Source organism: Nerophis ophidion, linkage group LG17 (assembly GCF_033978795.1).
Source record: "Nerophis ophidion isolate RoL-2023_Sa linkage group LG17, RoL_Noph_v1.0, whole genome shotgun sequence".
Lineage (NCBI taxonomy): Eukaryota > Metazoa > Chordata > Actinopteri > Syngnathiformes > Syngnathidae > Nerophis > Nerophis ophidion.
Window position 1 is genome coordinate 9,192,982 of NC_084627.1, and position 9,445 is coordinate 9,202,426.

Sequence of the window (9,445 nt, forward strand, 5' to 3'; positions counted from 1 at the left end):
GATTGGTTTTAAATCTTCATTATTTACTTCGCTGCGATGAGGTGGCGACTTGTCCAGTGTGTACCCCGCCTTCCGCCCGATTGTAGCTGAGATAGGCACCAGCGACCCCAAAAGGGAATACGCGGTAGAAAATGGATGGATGGATTATTTACTTCGTTATAACAGTATGTCTGTCTATACATTTTTTTTTTCATAAATTTTGGCCAAAGGGGGCGTATTTCAATTTACTACACACACTTGTTATTTCATATATTGCCCAGAGGGGGGAGCACTTTTAAAAGCGACAAACAGTCAATTAGAAAAAAAACTCATTTTTGGGACCACCCTCATTTTCACCAGCAGGGGGTGCAAATGAGACATTCTTTATTAGATGCAATGTTATTGGGAGCATGATTTATGTCAGGGGTGGGCATTACGTCGATTGCGATCGACTGGTCGATCTCGGAGGGTGTGTCAGTCGATCTCAAGCCAGGCATTAAAAAATAGACATAAAAATGAGCAATCATCAATCATACCAAGACTTCACTTTCGTCAGTTGTTTGACATTCTCGGCAGCCGAGGATCTTGTGAGATGACGCTGGCTGCTGCGAGCTCATATTTAAGAAAAAAATCACTAACAGGGCGGACGCAGAGAAACACATTTTATTTCTAGAGACTCCGTACCTACTGTCAAAACTCTAAAGGCCGACTGCACAGTTCCTGTCTTCACCATAAAAGACCTGTTGCATCCTGCCTGTGCTAACAAAATAAGTCTCAGAAAGCTAGCAAGCTACGGAGTTTGATGCCAATGTTTTTCTCACCCGCCCTCAGCGACCGCTTTCTCACTTGCTTGCCCACCCGCACACTCACTGATGTCACTCACCTGCTGCCAGATATTAAAGGGCCACACACATATGCTACTCTCATAACAAAGTGTTTAAAAACGAGTATGCAAGTTGGACAAATGAGATGCCAAATCCAACCACTTTCATGTGGTATTGGACAGAAAGGAGGACTTTTTTTCTCCTCCATTTGAAAATGCGGACGTTATCAGCACCACTGTCTGATTCCAATCAATGCAAGTCATCAGAATCAGGTAATACACCAACTTATATTCTTGTCTTCATGAAAGAAAGGAATCTATGTGTGTTAAACATGCTTGTATTATCATTAAACACCATTAACTTGTGAACAAAAATGTCTCTTTCATAAATAAATAAATATAAATTATAAGGTAGATCTCCTCGACTTGGTCAATTGAAAAGTAGCTCGCCTGCAGAAAAAGTGTGAGCGCCCCTGATTTATGTCGTCACTTGTTCACACCTCATATGGAAGCTACTTTTCCTTCTTGGTGTCTCAAGAAGGGTGGAAATACAAGAACACACAGTGTGTGTGTGTGTGTGTGTGTGTGTGTGTGTGTGTGTGTGTGTGTGTGTGTGGTGCGAGGTGTGTTTGTGTCCATAACAGAGTAGCAAACAGGCCCATTGAGACATGAAAGAGTCTGAATGGAGCCAATCAAAGAGGGCCTCGGTGGGCGGGGGGGGGGGGGGGGGGGGGGGGGTTGTGCGTCCCTGAAGGACAGCAGCCTGCAAGTGACCCTTGTCACAGCACCGGCGCGTGCACGCAAACAGATGAAAGATAAAGTAAGATAATTATTTAAAAGCCCCCCAGGTGTTCCTCCATGTCGTCTCGTGCCTCCAGTTTGACCACTCGGACTTTAAAAAGCCCGAAAGGATTTTGTTGAATTATGCTCCTAAAATGGTTGTTGGGGAGTATTCAACGTAGCTGAAGGGATGACCCCATTCGTCCATACTTTTTTTTTTTTTTTTTGTCCTGTCCAGCTACTCAGGCATATCATATAGTTGATGTAAAGCAGTGTTTTTCAACCAAGGCACGTTTTTTGCCTTGAAAAAATGCGAAGGCACACCACCAGCAGAAATAATTGAAAAACGAAACTTAATTGACAGTAAAAAGTCGTTGTCGTAATTGTTGGATATGACTTTAAATCAGACCTGGGCTAATTGAGGCCCGTTGAGCTTTTCAATCTGGCCCGCCGGACATTCCCTAATATTTTTTTTTAATCTTTAAGATGGAAAGTGTAGCTGCCATTATGATGTGCAATCATGTTTTCTAATGACCAAAAGTCTTCAACTATACAAAGTATTTCAATGTTTGGAATCTGTGCTTGTGGATGATATACCAGTTACTAGGGCTGTGGGGAAAAAATCGATTCAAATACGTTGTTCAATTCAGAATCGAGTCTCATTTTTAAAAAAATCCATTTTTAATTTTAATTTTATTTTTGTATTAATTTTTAAGCAATCCAGCAAACCACTACACAGCAATACCATAACAATGCAATCCAATTCCAAAACCAAACCTGAGCCAGCAACACTCAGAACTGCAATAAACAGAGCAATTGAGAGGAGACACAAACACCACACAGAACAAACCAAAAGTAGTGAAACAAAAATGAATATTATCAACAACAGCGTGGCGCACTGGTTCAAATCCCACCTAGAACCATCCTCGTCACGTCCGTTGTGTCCTGAGCAAGACACTTCACCCTTGCTCCTGATGGGTGCTGGTTGGCGCCTTGCATGGCAGCTCCCTCCATCACTGTGTGAATGTGTGTGTGAATGGGTAAATGTGGAAGTAATGTCAAAGCGCTTTGAGTACCTTGAAGGTAGAAAAGCGCTATATAAGTACAACCCATTTATTTATTTATTTATAACAGTATCAATATTAATTATAATTTCAGCGTAGCAGTGTTTAAAAATCCATCCATCCATCCATTTTTCTACCGCTTATTCCCTTTTGGTGTCACGGGGGGCGCTGGCGCCTATCTCAGCTACAATCGGGCGGAAGGCGGGGTACACCCTGGACAAGTCGCCACCTCATCGCTCACTCACAAATCCCTCATTGACATTATCATTAGACATTTATAAAAATAATAAAAAAGAACAATAGTGAAGTGAAGTGAATTATATTTATATAGCGCTTTTCTCTAGTGACTCAAAGCGCTTTACATAGTGAAACCCAATATCTAAGTTACATTTAAACCAGTGTGGGTGGCACTGGGAGCAGGTGGGTAAAGTGTCTTGCCCAAGGACACAACGGCAGTGACTAGGATGGCGGAAGCGGGAATCGAACCTGCAACCCTCAAGTTGCTGGCACGGCCGCTCTACCAACCGAGCTATGCCGTCCAAATAGTGTCACAGTGGCTTACACTTGCATCGCATCTCATAAGCTTGACAACACACTGTGTCCAATGTTTTCACAAAGATAAAATAAGTCATATTTTTGGTTCGTTTAATAGTTAAAACAAATTTACATTATTGCAATCAGTTGATAAAACACTGTCCTTTACAATTATAAAAGCTTACTCTGCTAGCATGTCAGCAGACTGGGGTAGATCCTGCCGAAATCCTATGTATTGAATGAATACAGAATCCTTTAGAATCGGAAAAATATCGTTTTTGAATCGAGAATCAAATCGAATCGAAAAAAATCGATATATTATCGAATCGTGACCCCAAGAATCGATATTGAATCGAATCGTGGGACACCCAAAGATTCACAGCCCTACTAGCTACTATGGTCATCTAATTAGTTACTATGGTAACGTAAGTCACAGCAGCTCAGACGAGGCATCGAGTAGTATGGGCGGGGAGTGTTTCCACAGACGCAGAGGGAGATTTTCTCAACAAAGTTCAAAAGCTTAGTTATATATCAGATATATTGGATTGTAGGTGAGTTTATTTTGCATTCATATTTCACTGTTTGTTGCATTTTTGTTGCGTTTAACTTGATTGTAAAATGTGTCGACCGAAAGGGGGTGGGACATTCATATTTTGTCAATATTCAGTGTTTTATCCTTCATAGAAAATTAAAAATTCCATTATGTTTTTTAAGGTGGTCTTTCATAACACTTTTAGCATTCAATCAGATATTATTGTGAACTTTTGTATTAATGTTCATAAAAATACCTCCCCGGGTTCCAGTCCCACAAGTCCTGCTGCCGGCAAAAAATGTCCAAAATGCACCCAATAAAGTCCGACGGGGAGGGGGGATAAAAGTAGGAAAAGTCGGCAAAAGTCCCAAAAATGTCCAAAATACCTACCCAGGTTCGAGTCCCACAAGTCCCGCCGCCGGCAGGGATGCCCATAGTGTACAAAACGCGCCCAGGAAAGTCCCACGGGGAGAAAAGTGAGAAAATTTGGTAAAATGTTCAAAAATCCTACTTGTGGGATTCAAACCTGGGTAGGTATTTTGGACATTTTTGGGACTTTTGCCGACTTTTCCAACTTTTATCCCTCCTCCCCGTGGGACGCGCCTGGGTGTGTTATCGACATTTCGGGCATCCCGGGACTTGCGCGGCCGGCGGCGGGACTTGTGGGACTCGAACCTGGGAAGGTATTTGGAACATTTTTAGGGACTTTTGCCAACTTTTCTCACTTTTCTCCCCCACTTCCCGTAGGACTTTTTGGACATTTCTTGCAACCCGGGACTTGTGCGGCCAGTGGCGGGACTTGTGGGACTGGAACCCGGGCAGGTATTTTGGACAAAATTAAGACTTTTGACCATTTGGCCACCGTTTCTCCTCTTCTTCCCTGCCGTACTGTGCACCATTGCTGGGTGTGTTTTGGACATTTGGACAAAAATAGTTTCAAGCAAGTAATGAGCTGTAATATCTGACTGAGATCATTTAGGACCAAAACCCTTAAAACAAATAAAACACTAACATAAAATCTGCTTAGTGAGAAGAATGATCTTCTCAGACAGAAAATAAGCAAATATCACCCTTATTTTGAGATTTTTAATCTTACTTAGATTTTAGTTTTTGCAGTGCAACATTTAGTCAATGCCAGTTTATTGGTTCATCCATCCATCCATCCATCCATCATCTTCCGCTTATCCGAGGTCGGATCGCGGGGGCAGCAGCCTAAGCAGGGAAGCCCAGACTTCCCTCTCCCCAGCCACTTCGTCTAGCTCTTCCCGGGGGATCCCGAGGCGTTCCCAGGCCAGCCGGGAGACATAGTCTTCCCAACGTTTCCTAGGTCTTCCCCGTGGCCTCCTACCGGTTGGACGTGCCCTAAACACCTCCCTAGGGAGGCGTTCGGGTGGCATCCTGACCAGATGCCCGAACCACCTCATCTGGCTCCTCTCCATGTGAAGGAGCAGTAGCTTTACTTTGAGTTCCTCCCGGATGGCAGAGCTTCTCACCCTATCTCTAAGGGAGAGACCCAAACTCATTTGGGCCGCTTGTACCCGTGATCTTATCCTTTCGGTCATGACCCAAAGCTCATGACCATAGGTTAGGATGGGAACGTAGATCGACCGGTAAATTGAGAGCTTTGCCTTCCGGCTCAGCTCCTTCTTCACCACAACGGATCGATACAACGTCCGCATTACTGAAGACGCCGCACCGATCCGCCTGTCGATCTCACCATCCACTCTTCCCTCACTCGTGAACAAGACTCCTAGGTACTTGAACTCCTCCACTTGGGGCAGGGTCTCCTCCCCAACCCGGAGATGGCACTCCACCCTTTTCCGGGCGAGAACCATGGACTCGGACTTGGAGGTGCTGATTCTCATTCCGGTCGCTTCACACTCGGCTGCGAACCGATCCAGTGAGAGCTGAAGATCCCGGCCAGATGAAGCCATCAGGACCACATCATCTGCAAAAAGCAGAGACCTAATCCCGTGGCCACCAAACCGGAACCCCTCAACGCCTTGACTGCGCCTAGAAATTCTGTCCATAAAAGTTATGAACAGAATCGGTGACCGGAACCAATTAAGAGCTTGACTTGACTTTTCTCTTGTTGCTGATGTTGCAAAGATTTTTATGATGATTATTATTTTTGTCTTCAACAAAAGCAACACTAATGTTTGCACTTTTGTTGATGTTTGCAAAGAGTTTGAAATAGATGAGAATATTGTTGGCTAACAGTAGTTATCGTAAATGATCAAACACTTGATGTGGGTGTGCCCCCCCCCCCCCCCCCCCCCACACACACACACACACACCGTGAGAGATAACAAATGAGGCCGTAATACGTGTGTGCAAACGGCACTGAGGTGACTCCATTGAGCCTCTAAAGGATTAATAGCATCAATGACGACCCGCTCGCTTTAATAAGAAAAGGACGCCATGACACTTCCCCCTCCCCCCGCCGCCCCTAATAGATTATTAAATGTTCAAAGGACACGCCAATAATGTCTCCTTTTTCTTCCTTTGGCAATGAAAAGTTTGAAAAGAAATGTTTTTAAAAGCTTAGATTCACAACTTCTAGACCAGGAGTGTCCAAACCAACCAAAATGTAAAAAAACGTGTCATATATTATTATTTTCGTTTATCTCTGGGTCAACTTCCTGTCTTTCTGTCGATGGAAAGTTAAAAAAAACATTTTGTTTTGTTGAATGCCATTTTGGTCAAAGAAAACCTTGTTTTTTTCCCGTCAAAAACATGCATATTTTCTTCCTAAATGTTTAACGTGAAGTAACTGGAGCTTTAAATTCATAACATTCATTTTGATTTATTGTTATTTTTTGAGCAATGACAGTTAAAAAAAAAAAAAAAGCCCACAAACTCTTAGGGATCCAAAGTGTTTCAACTGTCAACACGTAAGTGGCTAGATCACTTCAGATCTATCAGTCAATTGTTGCTACTTTTATTTTCAAATGTTTGTTCTATGCCATTTTTGTCAAAGAAAACATTCTCCTTTATCCAGCAAAACACACAAAATGTGCAATGTTCCCCCCCAAAAAATTTTCATTTTGGAATGTTTGCTGTGAAGTAATTGCAGCCCTGAATATGTTCATAATTCATGACAACATTCATTTTGATTCATTATTATTTATTTTATTTTTTTAGCAATGACAGCTTTAAACAGCTTGCACGGCAGCTTTTTGTCATTAGACTCAACAATGGAACTTTTTCTTGTTACATTTCACCTGTTTGCTGGTTTCTTCCACTTTTTAGCTCAGTGTAGAGTGGCTGTGCCAGCAACGTGAGGGTTGCAGGTTTGATTCCCGATTGTGCATTCCCAGTTACTGCCGTTGTGTCCTTGGGCAAGACACTTTACCCACCTGCTCCCAGTGCCACCCACACTGCTTTAAATGTAACTTAGATATTGGGAGTCACTTGAGAAAAAGCGCTATATAAATATAATTCACTTTAATTCACTTCACTTTTATTTATAATTTAAAAGTATTTTTAGAGTGTGCTGTGGGAACATTAAACACTTAGCTGCGGGCTGCAAATGGTCCCCGGCCACACTTTGGAAACCCCTGTTCGAGACGTCAATGATGTTGTTTTACCTGGTAATCAAACTTTATTGAATACACACACACACACACACACACACACCAGTGACGTGCTGTCAGGGGAGGCAAGTGAGGCAGTGCCTCAACTTGCCACTAGGAGGGGTAAAAGGCTTAACCCCGAAATGTTCAAAAAACAGAGTAATACAATAAGTTTGAATATTAATCTGTTGGTCTAAGCGATTTTAGTGTGGTTCCTCCTATATTTGGATAATTTTCATGGTCAAAATCGTGTAAATTCTGTGTTTCCTGATCAAAACAATGCAGCAGACCAGAACTGAGGCAGACACAAGTGGTGCCTCTAGAGCTACACACAAAGTGTATTGAGTGTGTGCGTGAGAGGGGGTGCATGCTTGATGCCACGGGTAAAAGGCAGGCCATGAGGCAGCAAGTACCTCTGCCTCAAAGTAGGAGGCAATATATTGTTCAATGCCTCAGCAGTAATCTGACTCGGGGGCGCTAAAGCTAGCATACACATGTCTCTCCAGCAGAAGCCAGCCTTTTTTTTTTCCAAACTGTATTTATAACAAACATGGCATTTTTATTAGGGTAAACTAGAGTTTGTGGGTGTTATTGCTGCTTCAGGTACAAATACAGAAAGGTAATAAGCACTCACAATACTTGAACTATTTTGCTAAAAGAAAATGGGACCAAAAAGTATTCAATAACAACTTTGTCAAATACTTTTTGGACCAATTTGTCATATTTATGATGACGTTTTTATGAAAGCAAACTGCTCCCTTTGTTTTTCTGTTATTCTAATGTGCAACTTAAATCAACAATGGTTACAACTGCTTGTATGAATTTAAGTAAAAAAAATAAAATTAAAAAAAAAGAATGAAAAAAACTCCAAAAGTATCTATGCCTCACCTGGTGTATAGTTCACCACACACACACACACACACACACACAAAGTACAACGCTAGTGAGTCCTACTGCAGTCACCAATAATCGATATAACAATAAGAGAGAAACAAGATTCAATAAGAAAGCAGTTATTGAAAATATCTGTCATTTTAAATCACAACACAATCTAATTTAATATACTATTAGTATATTAAATGATACAAATAATGTATTACTATATTAAATTATATGAATTATTAGTATATTCAATTATACTAATATTTTAGTATATTGAATTGTACTAATTAATGTATCAGTATATTAAATTACACAAATTAATGTATTAGTGTATTAAATCATACAATCTAATATACTAAACGTATTAGTATATTAGATTAGGTTGTATTAAATTATATTGTATAATTAAATATACTAATAATGTATGTATTAGTATATTCAATTGTACTAATAAATGTATTAGTATATTCAATTACACTATAATGTATTAGTATATTAAAATATACTAATTAATGTATTAGTATATTAAATTATACAATCTAATTTAATATACTAATAATGTATTAGTATATTAAATTAGATTGTGTAATTTAATATACTCACAATGTATTAGTATTTTATACTAATAATGTATTAGTTTGTTAAATTATGCAATCTAATTTAATATACAAATTAATGTATTAATATATTAAATGATACTAATTAATGTATTATATTAAATTATACAATCTAATTTAATATACTAATAATGTCTTAGTATATTAAATTAGATTATATAATTTATTATACTAACAATGCATTGGTATATAATACTAATAATGTATTAGTATATTAAATTGTACTAATTAATGTATTAGTATATTAAATTCCTTCCATCCTTTTTTTACCGCTTGTCCCTTTTGGGGTTGCTGGAGCCTATCTCTGCTGCATTCAGGCGGAAGGCGGTGCACACCCTGGACAAGTCGCCACCTCATTGCAGAGTATATTAAATTATACAAATTAGTGTATTCAACTATACTAATAATGTATTAGTCTATTATATTATACAGTATAATTTAATATACTAATAATGTATTACTATATTAAAATATACTAATACATTATTAGTATATTACATTACATTGTGTTGTGATTTAAAATGACAGATATTGTCAATAAATGATTTCTTATTGAATCTAGTTCTTTTATCATTATATTGATTATTGGTGACTGCAGTAGGACTCATGAGCAATGTACTTTGCGCGAGTGTGTGTGTGTGTGTGTGTGTGTGTGTGTG

At 39.7% G+C, this 9,445-nt stretch overlaps 1 protein-coding gene across 2 annotated transcripts in view; it reads left to right on the forward strand.

Moving 5' to 3' along the window:
- polm (polymerase (DNA directed), mu) overlaps nucleotides 1–4,730 on the forward strand; it is a 26,843-nt gene extending 22,113 nt beyond the window's left edge. For both annotated transcript variants that reach the window (XR_009802362.1, XM_061876075.1), the window contains exon 12: nucleotides 4,460–4,730. The gene's annotated coding sequence lies outside the window, so the exon portion shown is untranslated. The remainder of the gene's footprint in view (nucleotides 1–4,459) is intronic.
- The last annotated feature ends 4,715 nt before the right edge of the window (nucleotides 4,731–9,445 follow it).